Raw genomic sequence first — 22,021 nt, 5'->3', positions numbered from 1 at the left:
ATGTTGACTGAGCAAATAATTAACATGTGAGAGAAATGTACAATTAACTTCTAATGAATTATGTACAGATAGTTCCAGTGTAAATTACTGTTTTCCCTGTATCCTCACCATCTCACCTGATTAAGCTGTAAAATTAGAGGAATATGAAACTTGTCATATTCTTTATCTGTAGAGAATGTAGCAACTTGGAGCCAAGCAAAGTTAGCTTTAATAGGGTGTTACATTCCCATTACTCATAGTAAAACACCTGGCTTTAAGGAATAATATGAGTATGTACAGTAAGTAGGTTGGAGAGGTGATAGAATGTCCCATAAGTCCTGATCTGCTTACCATAAATGCACCCTGTATTGCAGCAAAGCCCAAGGTGGCACCCACTCAGAAAGCTTTCCAGATTGGTTTATGCATGCTTCTATGACCTAATGCACCCTACTCTGGGTCTATCCCAGACTTACAGTTTTAATCATTCTGTTTCTTCCACTTAGTTGCAGTGCCTGATATAACTCATACTTTTGAGGGGGAATTCCAAATATCTTAGAACAGAAACCAAACAAAACATCAGTAACTGCTCATTTTTAAAGTGATTAAATCAATTTAGTGAGTAGATCATTTCATCTTGCTCATAACCATTATACTCATTATTTTGTTTTATTCACTTAAGCATATTGTAAATCGTTTTTAGACTCTTCTGCATCTGCTTTCATTTATTCTTTAGCCTCATTCTTTTTGGTTGCTGTTTCCCTCTATGCTTCTTTCCCCTTTGTGGAAATATTTCACACCTCATATGCAAACCTAGAGGCATTTCTTATGGATCCTTTGGATTCTGAGAAAGCATAATTTCCTTTCTAGCCCAGAAGTTTATAATTTAGGCTGAAACTGCTTTCTCCAGAACCTCTTAAATGTTTATATGATAGGATCTCTCACTCTGAACCCTAGGTTTGAATCTTGTCATTCCTTCAGTGTCTTCAGTGGTATCTTTCCTTTTCTAGAGTACATATCCATCTCCCTGTCCATCTTCCTTCAAGTTACTTTTTTTCTTTTGGTTTTAACAGGTTCTGTAAACTCCTCAGGTCTTTGTTATTTGCCCAGGACCACCAGCATCTTATTCTCAATTATTTTTATCTCAGGTGGTCATATTTCCCATTATTCACTTTTTGGCTGTTTTATTTCTTCTTGATTGACATTAGCTCATGTATTCACTTACTCATTCAGACATTCAATACATATTTGGTACCCTACCATGAACCAGAGCTATGCTAGGTGTTAGGATAGTGGTAAAACACCCTTGTGGAGTTTTCTGTCCAGTTGAAACATAAAACACTAACCTCACACATCTTCTTCCATTACTTAATTGTATTTGACTTCAGAGGAAGGAAGTTTTTATTATAGAACTCTTATATGCAGTTTGTACCCAAAAAGGAATAAAATAATATTACCTGTTTACTGGTAACTTTGGCACAGTCTCAAGACCATTTGGTGTGTTTCCAACAAAATGAGTAGGTTATCTTCTATAAAACTTGTTAATAATTATACCAATATTGATTAGGCCTTGTGATCCTTACCCATTAAGTGCATGATTTCCTATGATCCTTACAACATACCTAAAAGGAAAGAGGCGCAAAGAAGTTAAGTCACTTGCTCAGAGTCTTTGAGTTACTGAGAGTAAGGCTTCAAATCCAAGTCTATTCTGTCTCAAAACCTGAACTCTCATGTTTGCTGGTTTCTGTCCTTGGTGAAATTAATAAAAAGTCAAGCGTGAAAAGTTTGTGTTCTCTTTTTGATCTTATTAACCAATATTTCTGCTCTATAAAATGTTTTGGAATTTTAGTTCAAAATGAAGATACAATCATATTAAAAAGCCACTTTTTGATTGGTTAGTTTTGATTATGGAGGAGGGTATGACTTCTGAAACACTAGGGAGTATTTACTTTCAAATAGAAAATATTTTGTGAAAGGGTTGATTGCATGTTAGTATTATTCATGATTTTAAATCGTAAATAATTGGGAATCAGGAAAGATTCTTTGTTAAAAATAAATTTTTTAAAATAAGATGAAAAGACACTATACATCATTTCCCCCTAAGTATATTATATTTATATTTTTTCACTTTGTAATATTCATGTAACCTCTTTCATACAAAAATAAGAAATAGAATATCCTAATGAAGACCTTATGTACCACCCTTATTGAAATAGCTTCCCCTTTTTTTCATTGTTTATAAGACCTATTTTTGTATCCTTCACAAATTTTCACTAACAGGATACATTTTTCCCCTAGATAAAGATTGCACACAAAAAAATTTAAAACCTAGCTTAGAAATACTCCACAAAAATTAAAAAACCTAACTTAGAAATACTATATAAAGTCTGTTTCATCTGTTTGCAGTTTAATCTGGTAGAATACAGTTTTATGTAGTACTTATAAGCATTGGACTTGAAATCAAATAACAAGATCTCTACTTCACTTTACCATTAATATTGGGCAAATTAACTTTTCCATAATTTCTCATATAGAATGGCATCAACTGCCTGTGACTTGCCTAATTAAAAGCTTCTTCTTTACATTAGGATTACAAAATTCTACCCAACTAGATTTAAAATACCCTAAAACAAGCACATATAAACAAAAGGTATTATATTATAATAACCATGAAGAAATAAAACAGTTTTATCAGAATCTGAAGTAATATCTATGATTATTTTTTGCCTCTTAAAATATTGCTTTAAAATATTTATATCAGTACAATATTTGTTGACTTTCAAGTCATTTTAGTATAAATGTTTCATCATTGTTACATTGATTATTCAGTGGAAACTTAGGCCTAGTAAGATCTTTGTTTCAGATAAAAAAATCTTATTGGAGGTTTGTAAATGTCTTTAAAAGATTTTCTTTCTTTCTCTTTAGTACCAAGTAGTTAACCTTCAATATGAAAATAACATATTTTAAGAACGATTCAAGCTTACCCTATATTGGCTCATCTTTTTAAAAAATTCTCTTTACTTCAAAAAAATACATCACCATGAAATCTTTGGAAGAAAGCCATTATGTAAATACAGGGTATCTTGTTACTATTTATAGAATATTTTTGCTCGATTTTTTTTTTTTTTTTTTTTTTTTTCTGAAGTTGGAAACAGGAAGGCAGTCAGATTCCCACATGCGCCCGACTGGGATCAACCCGGTATGCCCACCAGGGGGTGATGCTCTGCCCATCTGGGGCGTTGCTCTGTTGCAACCAGAGCCATTCTAGCACCTGAGGCAGAGGCTGTGGAGCCATCCTCAGTACCCGGGCCAACTTTGCTCCAATGGAGCCTTGGCTGCAGGAGGAGAAGAGAGAGACAGAGAGGAAGGAGAGGGGGAGGGATGGAGAAGCAGATGGGTGCTTCTCCTGTGTGCCCTGGCCGGAATCAAACCGGGGACTCCTGCATGCCAGGCCGATGCTCTACCACTGAGCCAACCGGCCAGGGCCTTTGCTCGATCTTTTAAAGGTGGCTGTTCCTTTTTTCCTGAGGCATTTTTCTCCCATCCTTAAGCAATCCATCCTTCAGTTCCCATCTCCAGTTAAATATACTTCCTCACCGCCATCATTTTCCTTATTTATTTGGTTGAAAATTGAAACTTAATGACAATGGGTTTTTAAAGAGTTGTATTAAATATTTTTATTACCTTTAAATTTGGCTTTTTCTTTTTTTCCTAGTATGACATTTTATCTCTTCAAAATATTTAGTCAATGGCTTTCATTTTTCTTTGATTAGGAGGTTGATGGGAGGTATCTATGAAGAAGAAAAAAATATAGAAGAAAGGCATACTGTAAGCCAGTACTTTCAGAATGTTAACAGGATGAGGCAGGCCAAGAGAAGCCAGGGACTAAAGTTGATTTTGGCCAGTAAGAAGTAACAGATAATGAGGGTCTCAGCAAACACAGAGTCACAGGGCTTCAGGCAGAGAATTAGCTACTCTAGGGAAGAAAATATAAATTCTTAAACAATAGTAGGTAGAGTCTAATTTAAGTCAGAGAAACCCCTGAAAGCAGACTTAAATAAATTTTAACTACTGAGATAGAAGCTGGCACAAAATGGGTCAGTAAGAAGGAGGGAGAAGGAAATACTAGACAGACTGACTCAGGGAAAACATCCTCTGTGCCATGTAAATGTATTTGGTCTGTATAAAACACTGCAGGTCATGACCACTGAAACAAGGGCAGGGTTCAGCAATTCCCGTTCATAGAATTCTGCTGGAACATAAGAAAACAAGGAATGGGAGGTTTTATTCACAGCAGGTATAATTATTGTTGTTGATTGTGACAGAGGGGCCAATTCAAATCTCAAATTTTGAGTAATGGCATTTTCTAACATCCAGTCCTAGAGTAGTAATTTTCTTCTCCAATTACCTTAAGCCTTTTGAAACCTTTGTGGGAATACTTGGGCATGAGAACAGTTACTGAAATCCCCCCAAAAAGCTTTTACTTAAAAGCTTTTCATCTATTGTTACTTTGTTTTTAGCTAGTTAGGATGCCTGCCCCCCACCCCACTTTTTTTTGTTTGTTTTTTTTGTTTTGTTGTTTTGTTTTGTATTTTTCTGAAGTTGGAAACGGGGAGGCAGTCAGACAGACTCCCGCATGCGCCCGACCGGGATCTACCTGGTATGCCCACCAGGGGGTGATGCTCTGCCCATCTGGGGCATTGCTCTGTTGCAACCAGAGCCATTCTAGCACCTGAGGAAGAGGCCACAGAGCCATCCTCAGTGCCCGGGCCAACTTTGCTCCAATGGAGCCTCGGCTGCAGGAGGGGAAGAGAGATACAGAGAGGAAGGAGAGGGGGAGAGGTGGAGAAGCAGATGGGCACTTCTCCTGTGTGCCCTGGCTGGGAATCAAACCCGGGACTCCTGCACGCCAGGCTGATGCTCTACCACTGAGCCAACCGGCCAGGGCCCCACCCCGCTTTTGATGTTAATTTTATTGATTTTTTTTTAGAGAAAGAGAAAGGGAGAAAGACAGGAACATAATCTGTTCCTGTATGTGCCCTGACCAGGGATTGAACTGGCAACCTCTGAGCTTGGAGATGATGCTCTGCCAGTGGTCGACAAACTTATTAGTCAACAGAGCCAAATATCAACAGTACAACTATTGAAAATTTTTTTGAGCGCCAAATTTTTTAAACTTAAACCATATAGGTGGGTACCCTCCTTATCAAGGTAGCGCCCGCACTTGGTATTTTGTGGAAGAGCTGCATTCAAGGGACCAAAGAGCTACATGTGGCTCACAAGCTGCAGTTTGCTGACCTGGGCTCTAACCAATTGAGCTATCCAGCCAGGACCTTTTTCTTTTTTTAAATAAGTTGAGTTTGGATTATCCTTGCATGGATCTTGAGAAAATAATATCTGCAAATTCTAATATAAGTTAGTCCATTTTCTTTAATTCTAAACTCCAAAGAGTTGGGATGTGGAACCCACACTTTAAAAACAAAAGTAAAAATACATTTAGTAGAGGTAGCAAAATCTGACTTGAACCTAACTCATGTGGTAGCAAATCCAGAACTGAATTTATATGAAGCTATTTATAAGCTTCATATTTCCAATATGTGAATATTGCTATACTTCACTGCAAAAATATATATATTTTTTAATTTTTATTTTATTTTATTTTTTTTTAAGTGAGAGAAGAGGAGCTAGTGAGGCAGACTCCTACATGGGCCCCGACTGGGACCCAGCAACCCTCATTTGGGACTGATGCTTTGCCCATGTGTGGCCACTGCTTTTTTGCTCGACAACCAAGCTATTTTAATGCCTGAGAGAAGGCCATGGAGCCATCCTCAGCGTTTGGGGCCAACTTGCTTGAACCACGATGGCTGCTGAGGGGAAGAAAGACAGAGAGAAGGGGAGGGGGAGAAGCAGATGGTCACTTCTCTTTTGTGCCCTGACCAAGAGTTGAACCTGGGACCTTCACACACCAGGCCAACACTCGACTGCTAAGCCCACCTGCCAGGGCCAAAAATATTAATATATTTGATTATCAGGTGCTTCCCCAGTCACTTCTGGGAATGTTACATGAAATATATTATATGCACTTATATTGCTTTTCTGAAATTGAAATAAAATTACACATATATCATTTCTGAAGTGCTACTGTCCACAAGGGTTTTGAGTGAGAGATATTTTGACCTTTAGCAGTTTTAGTCATATGATCTTGAAATAACCTATTTAGTAACTCTTAACCATGGTAGCTAGCCCTTATCACCCTGAAGAGACTAATATAGGCTGTTTTTAATTTGCGTATAAATTTTGTCATTCAGAATCTGTTTATCATAGAAATGCTGTTTTATGTTGTAGTTAGGCTTGGTAGTAATATGTCCCTTTAATCAATTCATTATGTATGTAGCGTGTAACATAACAATTACATGGGTTTAAAAAAGTTATAGTTCACATACACTATATTAGTTTCAGGTATACATCATAGTGATTCGTTTATATACCTTAAAATGTCATCACCAATATAAGTCTAGTACCGTCTGTCACCATACATAGTTATTACGATATTCTTGACCAAATTACCTGTTTTGTACATTACATCACTGTGACTTATTTTATATTGGAAGTTTCTACTTCTTAATCCCCTTTCACTTTACCTATCCCTGCACCCCAGTACACTCTAGCAATCATCATTTTGTTTTCTGTATCTCATGAGTTTGTTTCTGTTTTGTTTTATTTGTTTTTTTTAAGATTCTACATATAAGTGAGATCATACAGTTACTTGTTTTTCTCTCTGTCTTATTTATTTCACTTAGCATAATGCCATCAAGGTTCATCCCTCTTGTCACAAATGCATATAAATACCTACCACATCTTCTATATCCATTCATCTATCTATGGCCACCTAGAATTCTTCCATATATTCACTGCAGTGAATGTAGGGGAGCATATACCTTTTCTTTTCTTTTTTATGATTTTATTTCGACAATTAATTTTAACAAGGTGACATTGATCAACTAGAGCACATAGATTTAGAGAAAATATCTCCATATCATTTTGACATTTGATTATGTTGTATACCCATCACCCAAAGTCAAATCATCCTCCTTCACCCTTTATTTGATTTTCTTTATGCCCCTCCCCTCCCACCAAATCTCCCTCTCCTCCCTTCCCCTCCCCCTGATAACCACTTATCCATGTCCATGAGTCTCAATTTTGTGTCCCACCTATATATGGAATCATACAGTTCTTAGTTTTTCTGATTTACTTATATCACTCAGTATACTGTTATCAAGGTCCATCCACATGGTCATAAATGATCCTATGTCATCATTTCTTATGGCTGAGTAGTATTCCATAGTGTATATATACCACTTCTTTTTTTTTTTAAACGTTCTTAATATTTAATTTTTTTATTTATTTTATTTTATTATTTTTTTTACAGAGGCAGAGATAGACAGGGACAGACAGACAGGAACGGAGAGAGATGAGAAGCATCAATCATCAGTTTCTCGTTGCGTGTTGCGACTTCTTAGTTGTTCATTGATTGCTTTCTCACATGTGCCTTGACCGCGGGCCTTCAGCAGACCGAGTAACCCCCTGCTGGAGCCAGCGACCTTGGGTCTAAGATGATGAGCTCTTTGCTCAAGCTGGCGACCTCGGGGTCTCGAACCTGGTTCCTTCCACATCCCAGTCCGACGCTCCATCCACTGCGCCACCACCTGGTCAGGCTATATACCACTTCTTTATCCAATCTTCTATTGAAAGGCTTTTTGGTTGTTTCCATGTCTTGTCCACTGTGAACAATGCTGCAATGAACATGGGGCTGCATGTGTCTTTATGTACCAATGATTTTGAGTTTTGGGGGTATATACCCAGTATAGGGGGATTGCTGAGTCATATGGTAGTTCTATTTTTAATTTCCTGAGGAATCACCATACTTTCTTCCATAATGATTGTACTGTTGTACTTTACACCAACAGTGGATGAGGGTTTCTTTTTCTCCAAAGCCTCTCCAACACTTGTTATTACCTGTCTTGTTGATAATAGCTAATCTAACAGGTGTGAGGTGGTATCTCATTGTAGTTCTGATTTGCATTTCTGTAATAGCTAGTGAAGATGAGCATCTTTTTATTTATCTATTGGCCATTTCTGTTTCTTCTTGGGAGAAGTGTCTGTTTATGTCCTCTTCCCATTTTTTTATTGGATTGTTTGCTTGTTTGTTGTTGAATTTTGTGAGTTCTTTATATATTTTGAATATTAGCCCCTTATCGGAGCTGTTGTTTAAAAATATCATCTCCCATTTAGATGGCTGTCTGTTTGTTTTGTTGTCAGTTTCTTTTGCTGTGCAAAAGCTTCTTAGTCTGATGTAGTCCCATTCATTTATTTTTGCCTTTACTTTTCTTGCCTTTGGAGTCAAATTCATAAAATGTTCTCTATGGCCAAGGTCCATGAGTTTAGTACCTGTTTTCTTCTATGTATTTTATTGTTACAGATTTTATATGTAAGTCTTTGATCTACTTAGAATTAATGTTTGTACAAGGAGACAAACCATAATTCAGTTTCATTCTTTTGCATGTAGCTTTCCAATTTTCACAGTACCACTTATTGAAGAGGCTTTCTTTTCTCCATTGTGTGTTTGTGGCTCCTTTATCAAAGATGATTTGACCACATATATGTGGTTTTATTTCTGGGCTCTCTATTCTATTCCATTGGTTTGAGTGTCTATTTTTTTTTTTTTTTTTTGCTAATACCATGCTGTTTTGATTATTGTGGCTCTGTGGTATAATTTGAAGTCAGGTATTATAATGCCCCCAGCTTCATTTTTTTTCCTTAAGAGTACTTTGGCTATTTAGGATTTTTTATGGTTCTTTATAAACCTGATGATTTTTTATTCCATTTCTTCAAAAAAATGACATTGGAATTTTGATTGGAATTACATTAAATTTGTATATTGCTTTGGGTAATATGGTCATTTTAACTATATTTATTCTTCCTATCCAAGAACAAGGAATATTTTTCTACTTCCTTGTGTCTTTTTTTATTTCCTTTAACAATGCTTTGTAGTTTTCATTATTTAGGTCCTTTACATTCTTTGTTATGTTTATTCCTAGGTATTTTATTTTTTTGTTGCTATCGTAAAAGGGATTATTTTTTAGTTCATTTTGTGAAGTTTCATTGTTGGCATATAAGAAAGGAATTGACTTCTGTATGTTAATTTTGTATCCTACAACCTCACTGTATTGGTTTATTGTTTCTAATAGACTTTCTGTGGAGTCTTTGGGGTTTTCTATATACAGGATCATATCATCTGCAAAAAGTGAAATCTTTACTTCTTTCCCAATATGAATGGCTTTTATTTCTTTCTCTTGTCTGATTGCTCTGGATTGAACTTCCAGCACTATGTTGAAAAGGAGTGGAGAGAGTGGGCAACCTTGACTTGTCCCTGATTTTAGAGGAAAAGTTTTCAGCTTTTTACTGTTTAGTATGCTGTTAGCTGATGGGTTATCTTAAATGGCCATTATATTGAGGTATTTTTCTTTTATAGCCATTTTGTTGAGTATTTTAAACATAAAATGATGTTGTATTTCACTGAATGCCTTTTCTGCATCTATTGATATGATCTTATGGTTTTTGTTCTTGTTTTGTTGATATGGTGTATTACATTAATTGTTTTACGTATGTTGAACCATCCTTGTGATACTGAGATGAGTTCCACTTGATCATAGTCAATTATTTTTTTAATGTGTTGTTGTATTTGGTTTGATAGTAGTTTGTTTAGGATTTTTTTGCATCTGTATTCATTAGAGATATTGGTCTGTAGTTTTCTTGTTTTGTGTTGTCTATACCAGGTTTTGGTATGCATACTATGTTGGCCTCATATAATGTGTTTGGAAGTATTGCTTCTTCAAGTGTTTGGAAGACTGAGTAGAATAGAAACCAACTCTTCTTTGAATGTTTGATAGAATTCACTACTATAGCCGTCTGGCTCTGGACTTTTATTTTTTGGTAGGTTTTTGATAGTTGTTTTTATTTTCTTCCTGCTTATGGGTCTGTTTAGGCTTTCTACTTCTTCATGATTTAGTCTAGGAAGATTATACTGTACTAGGAATTTATCCATTTCTTCTAGATTGTTAAATTTGGTGGCATATAGTTTTTTCATAGTATTCTATGATAATTCTTTGTATGTCTATGGTAGCTGTGGTGATTTCTCCTCTTTCATTTTGGATTTTGTTTATATAAGTCCTTTCTCTTCTTTCCTTAGTGAATCTTGCCAAGGATTTGTCAATTATGTTGATCTTTTCAAAGAACCAGCTCCTTGTTTTATTGATTCTTTCTATGGTGTTTCTGTTCTCTATTTCATTTATTTCTGCTCTAATTTTTATTATTTCCTTCCTTTTATGGTTTTGCGATGCCTTTGTTCTTTTTCTAGTTCCTTAAGATGTAATGTAAAGTTATTTACTTGGGCTCTCTCTTGTTTGTTCATTTAAGCCTGTAATGATATGAACTTCCCTCTTATTACTGCTCTTGCTACATCCCATAGATTCTGATATGTCATGTTATTTTCATTTTTCTGTATTTATCTTTTGTTTTCTGCTTTGATTTCTTTTTTGACCTTGTCGTTTCCACATTTTTGTGCATTTGTTTACTTCTTTTTTGCAGTTGAATTCTATTTTCAAAACTTTATGGTCAGAGAATATACTTGGTGTAATTCTCATCTTTCTGAATTTGTTGATGTTAGTTTAGTGTCCCAACATATGGTGAATTCTTGAGAATGTACCATGTACACTGGAGAAAAATGTATACTCTGGCATTTTGGGATGAAATGTCCTGTATATGTCTATCATAGCCAATTATTCTAGTGTTTTGTTTAAGGCCAATGTTTCTTTATTAGTTTTCTGTTTGGATGAATGATCTAGAGCAGTGATTTTCAACCTTTTTTGAGCCATGGTACAAAAAATCCATTACAAAATCCTGGGGCACACCACCTACCAAAATGACACAAAATGACACTCTAACACAGTACATATTATACATATAGTTAATAATATAGTTTCTAAATGTATTTATACTCACTTAGTGTGAAACCTGGGCCTGTTTCAATGAACACAAAAGGGATATCCTGGCAGGAATGGTAGAAAGACACACACGAGGCTGTTCCTCAACAGTTCTCAGTCTCTCTCTGTTTTTAGTTTTTATCGCAGTCAAGCTTGAGAAGCTCAGCTCACATAGATACGTGGTTGAAAACAGGAGCAATGTCAAAATAGCTTTGTTGGCCAGAATGGGGAACTTCTTGGCAACAGATAACCAAAAAGTGTCCAAATGAAGATCAGCAAACTTTAGCTTTAAACCACGATCTTGTTTCAGTTCAGTGAGTTCTTCTTGCTCCTTTAAAGTCATGTCCTTTCCAGCAACGAATACTGAGCTGTATGGGTCTCTAACCCAGTCAAGGCATTCTGTGAAGGTTGAAGAGAAATAAAATGACAACGTCTTCTCAAGAGTTTTCAAATATCTGCCAATTACCTCGCACATTGCAGCAGTGTTACCATCATGCTGTTTCTCAGTGAGCGGGAACATCTCAAGGTTGCCACGCTGTACATGTTGTTGCCAGAGCTGCACCTTTAAACGGAATCCATTCATTTTATCAGTGCTTGTAAGCAGGTTTTCATTTCGGCCTTGCATCCGTGTGTTCAGTTCATTCAGATAATGAAATATATCAGCCAGGTATGCCAGCTTTGCACACCACTCATCACTTGCAAGCAGCTTTGAGTAATCGGACCTCTCATTTGTCAGAAATACTTTAAGTTCCTCTCGCAACTCATACACATGGGCCAGCACTTTGCCGCGCGACAGCTACCGGACCTCTGTGTGGAGCAATAAGATTTTATGTTCAGCTCCCATTTCTTTATACAAAGACGCAAATAAGTGACATCTCAAAGGTCGCGTCTTCACAAAGTTCACTATGCTCACAACATCATCCAACACAGGAGCTAGATCTGCTGGTAAGGTCTTTGCAATGAGGGCCTCACAGTGCAAAAAACAGTGCGTAACAATAACATCTGGGTTTCTTTCTTTGACCCTACTTACAAAGCCTTTGAGATGCGCCCGACCATGGCTGTGGCTCCATCAGTGAAGACTCCTGTGCAGTTTTCCCATGTAAGCCCACTTTTATCAAGATATTCCGACGTGACCCGAAATATTTCCTCTCCTATTGATTTTTCTGGTAGTGCCTTGCAAAATAGGAAGTTTTCTCTAATGGCTTCTCCATCCACAAAATGCACGTTGGCCAAGAGCTGACAATGTCCACTAATATCCGTCAACTCATAAAGTTGCAAGGCAAATTTCTTACTGATGCGCACCTTTTCCAAAACAATAGTTTCAATGTCCGCAGACATGTCATCAATACATCTGGCAGTTGTGTTATCTGAGAGAGGCACTTTAGCTATCTCTTTGGCCACAGTAGGGCCAAGCATCTCATTTACAATGGCTTTACAAGCTGGCAGTATTAATGTTTCTGCCACAGTGTGGGATTTTTTTGATTTAGCTACAAGTTCAGCAACAAGGTAGCTAGCTTTGTGGGCTCTCTTGTTTACCTTTGTGGTTTTTCTCAAAAAAGTTGCCCATTTCTCATTGTTTGTATGTAAGTGTATAAAATAATCCATTGGCTTGTTTTGAACGGGAAGGGTGTTTCGTCTGGAGATGGCATTTAAGCTTGCTTGGCACCATGGCGCTATTAAGCTTCTCACCACACACCAAGCACAGCGGAGTCGGTACTGTCTCATCCCCGGTGAAAGTAAATCCAAATGAAAGATAGCTTTCACTGTATTGCCTCGAGCTCACCGTCTTGTCTTTTTTCTTTTGTCGACCACTCATATGAGGGCCTTCATCTGGGTCAGAATTTTGTCCAGGGCCCTGTTCGGCATTTGCATTTTCCCTTCTCAAAAACTTCTCCATCACTGTCACTTGCTCATCTTGCTGAGATCCCAAACTGTCACAAGAGTGAAATATGCCTGTCAGAGGTCCTTTAAATAAATTACATTTATTAAAAAAAAGTTAAATAAAAAAGGATAACCACCTCATATATACAGTCCCACGTAACATCCCCTCATATACAGACCCATGTAACCTCATATATACAGTTCCATGTAACCTCATATATACAGTCTCATGTAACCCCTCATATATACAGTCCCATGTATCCCCTCATATATACAGTCCTGCTAATAGATAATGGAGCTTTCATCAAGGTTGTGGGTTCAAATCAATTTCGCAAATACTCTATATAGAGACTGGACAAAATCAATTTTAGAAAATGTTGGGTACTTGTGTAACATCATAAGTCCTCAGAGCATCTCTACTGTCAGATTGAGAAGTTTGCTTTGTAGGTAAGGATTCTGATAAATACTAGAGTTCTCCCTGAGGTTGTGGATTCAAATCCCATGGTCAGCTGGGTGCAGGGGCCTTGGTTCTGTCTGTTTTGATGGTGTATATATAGATTTGAGCTCTTTAAGAAGATGACCCTTCAGGAGGCCATATACAATATAGATAACATTGTGATGCATTGTATATCACCCTCTGCGGGGGCCTCTTTTAAAAAGAAAAAGGTCAAATATCTATATACACCGTCAGGATAGATATAACCAGCTGAGGCTGAGGCTTCATCTAGTGGTGGCAACGTTTATCTCCAGTCCTGACCAGGATTAGAAATCGGGACTATGTGGAGGAGTAGCAGTTTCAACTACTCGCCACGGCCACACAATGAAAAGTGCGCGGCAGCCCGAGCGGGGACCTTCCTGGGTGTGGATGAGAGGCAGCCTACTATTGGTTTATCGCTAGTGGTCGGGATGAATCCTAGAAGGTGATTGGTCAGTGAGCGTTCCCTGTGCCTCCACTCTTCCTGTTGCTGATAGCTGGGGGGATTGTGAGGGGAATGTTCATGTTCGGATGGAGGCGGCTGGCGGCAGGCTGGATAAACAGCCTATGCAGGCCATAGTTTGGGGACCCATGTTTAATTTCCCCACGGCACACCTGACCATGTCTCAGAGCACACTAGTGTGCCGCGGCACACTGGTTGAAAAACACTGATCTAGAGCTATCAGTGGTTTATTGAGGTCTCCAACTATGATTGTATTTTTGTCAGTTTTTAATTTTAGATCAGTTAGTAGGTGTCTTATATACTTTGGTGCTCCTTGGTTTGGTGCATATATATTAAGAAGTGTTATATCTTCTTGATTTAATATCCCTTTTATCATTATGAAATGACCATCTTTGTCTCTGATTACCTTTGTTGTCTTATACTCAACATTGTTAGATATGAGTATGGCTACATCTGCCTTTCCTTAGATATTGTTTGCTTGGAGAATCATATTCCAGCCTTTCACTTTGAGTGTATTTTTATCCTTGTAGCTTAGATGTGTTTCCTGAAGGCAGCATACAGTTGAATTTTGTTTTTTAATCCATTCTACTACTCTGTGTCTTTTTATTGGTGAGTTCAATCCATTTATATTCAATGTAATTATGGACACTTGAGGGTTTCCTATTGCCATTTTATATAATGCTTTCTAATAGCTGTATTTCTTGTTTGATTCTTCCGTTTTGTTTTTCTGTCATTTGTTGTGGTTGTTTTTTTTGGTTGTATTATATACTTCTTTTCTCTGTTTCTTCTTCTTTTAAGCCATGTATTTCAGTAGTGGTATTTTCAGTGGTGAAAATACCACTGAAATGGTGGTATTACCATTAGGTAATTAAAAGAATATATATCATATTCTTTGTAGTCTATTATCTCATGACTGCTTCTGCATTCCATCCTCCTTTGTTACTGCTAATTTTTGTCTTCTCCCCCATTTTTTTTTTTGGTTTTTTTTTGGTCACAGATTATGTTGTTTTTATTGTGCTCTTGTTGCAGCTCTTACTTGTGATTTTGTTTTGTTTTGTTCTTTGTATCTGGTCAGATAACCCACTTTAGTATTTCCTGAAGTGGGTATTTTCCGGTGATAAAATCTCTCATCTTCTCTGTATCTGTGAATGTTTTTATTTCCTCTCCACATTTGAAGGAAAGCTTTGATGGATATAGTATTCTTGGCTAGTAGTTTCTCTCTTTCAGTCCTTTAAATACTGGGGTCCACTCTCTTCTGGCATGCAGAGTTTCTGCTGAGAAATCCAATGATAACCTATGGACCTTCCTTTATATGTTATATTCTTCTTTTCTCTAGCTGCCTTGAGGATTTTTTCTTTGTCATTGATTTATGATCATTTCATTATGATGTGCCTTGGATTAGGTCTGTTTGGGTTAAGGTAACTCAGTGTTCTGTTTGCTTCTTGGATTTGAAGCTCTAATTCTTTCCACAGCCTTGGGAAATTCTCATATATTATTTGTTTTAACATATTCTTCATTCCTTCTTCTTTCTCTTCTCCTTCTGATAAACCCATCATTCTTATATTGCTCTTTCTGATGGAGTGAGACAATTCTAGTAGGGCTTTCTCATTTTTTTAAATTTGTGAGTCTCTCTCTTTCTCTGTAGTATCTCTAGTTCCTATCTTCTATGTCACCAGTTCTCTCTTCTATCTGGCCTGTTCTATTAGCTAAGCATGTCACCTCATTTTTCAGTTCATGTATTGAGTTTTTTTTTATCTCTGTTTGGTTTCTTTTTATAGTTTAAATTTTCTTTTCTTTTTTTTGTGGCAGAGACAGAGAAAGTCAGAGTGAGAGACAGATAAGGACAGACAGACAGGAAGGGATAGAGATGAGAAACATCAATTCTTCGTTGCAACTCCTTAGTTGTTCATTGATTGATTTTTCATATGTGCCTTGATAGGGGGGCTACCTGGCAGACCAAGTGACCCCTTGCTCGAGCCAGTGACCTTGGATTCAAGCTGGTGAGCCTTGCTCAAACCAGATCAGCCCATGCTCAAGCTGGTGACCTCAGGGTCTCGAACCTGGGTCCTCCAGTTCGATGCTCTATCCACTGCACCACCACCTGGTCTGGCTTAAATTTTCTTGATGAAGTGTTTTTTTTGTTCATTAACTTGTTTTTTGAGCTCATTAAATTGCCTTCTAGAGCTTTCTTATAGTTCATTACGTATTTTTAGAACTTCAATTTTGAATTCTCTGTCATTTAACTCCAGAGTTTCCACATAATTGAATTTTTTTTCTAGAGATTTTTCATCATCTGTCTGAGCTACGTCTCTGTCTTTTGTATCCATGATATTTGATTTTATTTTACTTAATGGCATCTGAGAGTAGTATTGTTAATAACACTAATAAGAGATAATTAGGAAAGTAAAATAAAAGTTGAAATAATGCAGTGAAAATATGAAAATTCTATAATGATAAGTGGAACAAAAAGTACAGAGAACAAGATGTAGGGACTGAGGATAGAAGTCAAAATAGAGAAAAATGTATTAAAAAACCAGCATAATGTCACAAAGAAAAATATTAGTTCGAAATAAAATAATTTGATAAGTGACAATCGGATGAGAGCAAAAAAAAAAAGGAAGAAAGGATAAAGAAGAAACAAGAAAGCAAATAAGGAGAAAGAAAGGACAAAAAATAGAATATAAAACAAAGAGGAAGAAAAAAAAAAGAAAAAAGCAGAAGAAATGAAACCCTCAAAAAAATGAAAAATGTAACAACTGTGGATAATGAAGTTCAAAAGGAAAATAAGAAAAAAGAAAGGAAAGAAGTAAAAATGACAAAAACTTAAAAAATATTTTTTTTTCATGGTTTTAGAGGTAGCTTCTTCCATTTTTTTCAGCAGGTGGCATTGTACTACGAGTTTCTTGGGCAGAGGTCTGCTGGTGTGTCGCTGTGGCAGTGACGTAGACTGGGCCTCAGTCCGTTGACGGGGGAGGGGGCTTGTTAGGGCTTTGCCCTTATATGGCTCTGGTAACGGCAGTCTCAGTTTTTCAGGCACCTCTCCACACAGCCCTCCCACTGGAGCTAGCAGCCTGGAGTCTTAGCTGTGGGGTGTGCTTCAGCTACTGTTCTCTTGGCAAGAGAATCTATGCACAGGCAGGTCCCCCCTGCAGCTCTGCTCAAAGCACAGTTCTGGGGAAGGCAGTGGGAACCAGAGCCACCAGCGCGAGAAGGCAGGGCAGGGCACAGAGCAAGGACCAAGTTCCTTTTTGTTACACATAGGCAAAATTTTATGGGCAGGCAGGCTTATCTGGCATGCCTCAGTGCGCTGCAGTTTGAATCTCTACAGGCTTTTCCCTCTTGGGTTGCTTGTTAGCCCGCGACAGGCTATGTGTCCAGCTCCCACAACTGCAGGCAGACAGCTGCAGCCACCTTCAGGCACCTAGCCCAGGCATTGTCAGGCTAAGTGTTTTGGCCCATGTGTGCGTCCGGCACTGGAGATCATGGAGCCGGTAATGCCCAAACATGCTGGTGCCCCTGCAGGTGCCCAGCATTGTTAATCTTGGGCAAAGCACCTCGGCCCATGCGTGCGCTCACTCACTCCCCAAGGTGATGATGCTAGGTGGAGTCACTAGCGCTGCTGGGAATACACAAAGATGTGGGCGTTGGCTAATGCGGGCACCCTGGGCTGGTAATTTTAGGTGGATCCCACCACCAGTGTGCACGTGCAGTCGCGATCGTGGGCAGAGCTGGTGGGATCTTTACGTTGTTTGGGCACCCGCCCTACCTCTGCTCCGTCCGTCCCTATTAGTTCAACCTCTCTCTTTCGTCCGGCTCCAAGCAAAAGTGCCCCTACCTAGATCAGCGTGGAAAGAGAAATGCCCCATCTTTCGTCTTATATATTCAGCCTCGTTTTCACCCAATCATACCTTTGTCTGGTGTGTATAAATTTTGGGTGCTCGTACGGTTTTGTTTTTTTTCCTCTATGTTTAGTTATAAAATTTGTTGAAATTTCAAGGGGAGAGATTGGTAGAATCTCTCATGCCACCATTTTTCTGATGTCACCCACATGTACCTTTTCAAATTATTGATTTTTGTTTTCTTCAGATAAATACTCAAAAGTGGAATTGCAGGGTTGTATGGTAGTTTTGTTTTAAATTTGAAGAATCTTCATATTGTTATCCATATTGTAAATTAACTACTCTAGTTTACAGTTCCACCATCAGTGCAAGAGGGTTTCCTTTTCTCCACATCCTAGCCAACACTTATTTCTTGTATTTTTGGAAATAACCATTCTGACAGGTGTGATGTGATATCTCATTGAGGTTTTGATTGCCTTTCCTTGAAGATTAGTGATGTTGAGCATCTACATGTCTTTTGTAGAAACATCTATTCAGGTCCTCTGCCCATTTTTTTTTAATTGAATTGGATTTTTTTTTGATGTTCTATGGATGTCATGATAGTATTTCTATGAAAACTATTTTATAATGTATCTATATAATTTCTTTACCCTCGCTCCTCCTCAGACATAAACACACTCTACTGCAACCTTCATTTGATTTCTGAGGCTTATTTATCCCATGATGCAATGAGAGGGGTAATTCCTACAGGCCCAGACCATTGCTAAGAGCTCCTTTAACCAGTAGGATGCAGTTCGAAGATGGGGTTCTTTTTGCTTCTCGTAACTTCTCTATTTTTTCACTCTTTTATACTCTAGGAACTGTCCTTTCTCAATTCTTTTTCATTTATATAATCTGTAGTTCTCATATTTATTTGGAAATAATGGGACTAGGTTTCTTTTTCTTATCCATAATTTTAACTTTAACTTTAAAGTTTTTTACTTCTTCTCTATGCCTCTGTTTTTTTTCTTTCATAAGAAAGGCTAATAGTTTTTACTCAAAAATATGTGAGGCTCAGAAGAAAGTATATTGGAATACTACTGTTAAGAAGTTAGAAAAGGTAGAAGCATAACTTAAATATGACCATCTTTTATTTTCTTGCAGATTATTAGGTTAAGTGACAGTTTCCTGAGGAATACTCCCATTGGACCCTTTTCCTATAAATACTCTCAAATCCATTGCGTCTTGTACACATACACATAATGTATGTATTCATTGGTGGACTTCTTTTATACCAATATCCTAAAAAATATTCTTGCAGACTAATTTTTCTTTTCCTTAGAAAGTAATCACATGAGAGGTTGTGCACCCATCCTAGTGCTGCTGTTTTGCTTATATACCTTTATAACTAAGGTTGTCTTCACACTCTGTGCTGTTATTTTGAATGTTATCTGTATTATCGTTATTTTTTTAGGTTAAGTTTGAATTTACAAACAATTAACTCTTTCTGAGTAATGACTAATAAACAAGGTTTTTGTTTCTGTGTTTTGTTTGTTCCTTGATCAAAAACAAGTAAAAGTTAAAAAGCAGTAGACTTTTGGCCTTGGCCAGTTGGCTCAGCGGTAGAGCGTCGGCTTGGCGTGCGGGGGACCAGGGTTCGGTTCCCGGCCAGGGCACATAGGGGAGGCGCCCATTTGCTTCTCCACCCCCTCCCTCCTTCCTCTCTGTCTCTCTCTTCCCCTCCCGCAGCCGAGGCTCCATTGGAGCAAAGATGGCCCGGGTGCTGGGGATGGCTCCTTGGCCTCTGCCCGAGGCACTAGAGTGGCTCTGGTTGCGGCAGAGCGATGCCCTGGAGGGGCAGAGCATTGCCCCCTGGTGGGCAGAGCATTGCCCCTGGTGGGCGTGCTGGGTGGATCCCAGTGGGGTGCATGCGGGAGTCTGTCTGACTGTCTCTCCCTGTTTCCAGCTTCAGAAAAATACAAAAAAAAAAAAAGCAGTAGACTTTTATAAGCCTTTTAAATTGATTCTTACAGTATTTCTAGAAGAAGAGGTTCAGAGCTACTTGGAACAATGTAGCCCTATAATCCTATACTTTAAATGGAGCAACATATATTTGTTATGTAAATATTTGCATGTTGTTTTAAAATACATACTCATTATTTGTAAGTTTATTATTGTAAAGGTTTATTTGAACATTAGCTATAGGGCTAATCTGTGGTGGTGCAGTGATCCTGGGATGCTGAGGTCCCAGGTTTAAAACCTGGAGGTTGCTGGCTTGACGTGATCCCAAGGTCACTGGCTTGAGTTCAAAGGTCATTGGCTTGAAGCCTAGGGTCACTAGCTTAAGCAAGGGATTACTGGCTCTGCTTGTGCCCCCAGTTAAAGCACATATAAGAAGCAATCCATGAACAACTAAAGTGAAACAACTATGAGTTGATGCTTCACACTCTCCTCCCTCCCTCCCTCCCTTTCTCTTTCTCTCTCTCTCTCTCTCACTCTCTCAGAAAAAAAAAAAAAAAATGACCCTAAGTACATGTATAATAGGGATCATTGGGAAGTTGAAGCTATGGCAATTCAGATACAAAAGAGTTTTCTTGAAAACCTAGTATGTTTCAATCCTTATTTCTATTTTAATTTTTAATTTTAATTTTTGTTTTTTCTTAAGTGAAAAGCAGGAAGACAAAGAGACAGACTCCTGCGTGCTGCCAACTGGGATCCACCCAGTAAGCACTCTGGGGGGGTGATGCTCTGCCCATCTGGGCTGTTGCTCCTTTGCAACCAGAGCTATTTTTAGTGCCTGAGGTGAGGCCACGGTGCCATCCTCAGAGCCCAGGCCAACTAGCTCCTATGGATCCATGGCTGCAGGAGGGGAAGAGAGAGATAGAAAGAAGGGAGATAGAGAGGGAAGGGTGGAGAAGCAGATGGTGGCTTCTCCTTTGTGCCCTGATAAGAAATCGAACCCGGGACATCCACATGCCGGGCCGATGCTCTACCACTGAGCCAACTAGCCGGGGCTCCTTCTTTCTTTGTTTTCAGCTGATGCGTACATCTGGAAGTGTAGAAGAGACTGATCTAGAATAACATTTTGTAAGTACTCTTTGTTAAATATGCACAAAATAACAGGTAATTACTGGCTATTGTATCTTAATTATATTATTTAATCTTCATAACAAATGTCCCTACATGATTGATCTGGCCCCTATCTCTCCACCCTTATTTGTAATCCAAATTAAGCTATTTCATAACATATCAAGCTTATTCCTCCTTTAGGACATTTATAGCAAGTATTCCCTGTACCTAGAATGTTCTTCCCTTCAGTCTTTCTAGGACTGGCTCATGTTAGTCTCAGCTTAAATGTTAACTCCTCAGAGAAGTCTATTCCAACCACCACTAGTCTAAAGAAATCACTCAAGTCACATCAACTCTGTTTTAATTGTTTAAGGCACCTACTACCATCCAGTATTTTTCTGTTTGTTTGCATACTATTGTTTCTCTTACCAATAGAATGTAATGAAGCTCCATGGAAATAGGAACTTTATCTATCATGTTTACCACTTTATCACCAGAACCTTTTTAAACTGCTGTAACAATAAATGGATGAATTAGGTCCAGAAAATATAACATATTTTTCAAGTAAAAAAAAAAAGACTAGGAATAATAAGGATTTAAGGATATTTGGACCAGTAGTTCTCACAGCCTACAAAACTAACCTGGCCTGCAGCATCAGCATCACCTGGGAATTTGTTAGAAATGCAAATTCCAAGGACCTATTGAATCAGAAATTCTAGGGGTTGGGGTGGGGCTGCATTATATTAATAAGCCCTCCAGGTGGTGATTTTGATGCAGAACCACTGATTAGACACATCTTTACACCAGTCATCTGAATTATTAGTTTTATTTTGTTTGTTTATAAGCCAGATTACCAATTTAAAAATATTCTTTCTGTGCATGATTTTGTTAAGTTTTAAATTTTCACATATCAGAAATTTCAAAATGTACAACTCCAATCCAGAATCACTATAGCTAATTCAGTAAACTGAGGACATAATTTTGTTTGCTTAACTGTATTATAACTCAGCTTCCAAAAGCATTTTTAAAATTAAAATTTTCTAATTTCTAAAGAAATTTCTTTGTTTGGAATTTCCTTGAATCTGTTTCGAAGAGTAATTCAAGTTTTAACAAGTTATAGACAAAACTTGATCAAAGTATATTGGTATCCTAAGGATTAGTATAGCTTAGTATCTCTTGCAAATCTTTAGAAGGAAAATTTAATACAGAGCCCTGTATTTGAACTCAACTGCTCTAAAGTAAAGATTAACTCAGGGACTTTAAAATATTTTAAAATTCCACTTTTATTGTATTTGTC

General features: G+C 37.8%; 1 protein-coding gene across 12 annotated transcripts in view; it reads left to right on the top strand.

Moving 5' to 3' along the window:
• The window catches only part of MBD5 (methyl-CpG binding domain protein 5), a 521,200-nt gene that overhangs the window by 60,586 nt on the left and 438,593 nt on the right, over positions 1-22,021 (top strand). The window contains exon 3 of one of the 12 annotated variants that reach the window (XM_066232967.1): positions 20,692-20,742. The exons of the other annotated variants lie outside the window; for them this stretch is intronic. The gene's annotated coding sequence lies outside the window, so the exon portion shown is untranslated. The remainder of the gene's footprint in view (positions 1-20,691; positions 20,743-22,021) is intronic. 12 annotated transcript variants of the gene reach the window in all.

Source organism: Saccopteryx bilineata, chromosome 5, assembly GCF_036850765.1.
Source record: "Saccopteryx bilineata isolate mSacBil1 chromosome 5, mSacBil1_pri_phased_curated, whole genome shotgun sequence".
In the NCBI taxonomy this organism is placed as follows: domain Eukaryota; kingdom Metazoa; phylum Chordata; class Mammalia; order Chiroptera; family Emballonuridae; genus Saccopteryx; species Saccopteryx bilineata.
Note: the sequence above shows the minus strand (reverse complement) of the source record. Positions and strands in the feature narration are given on the sequence as shown.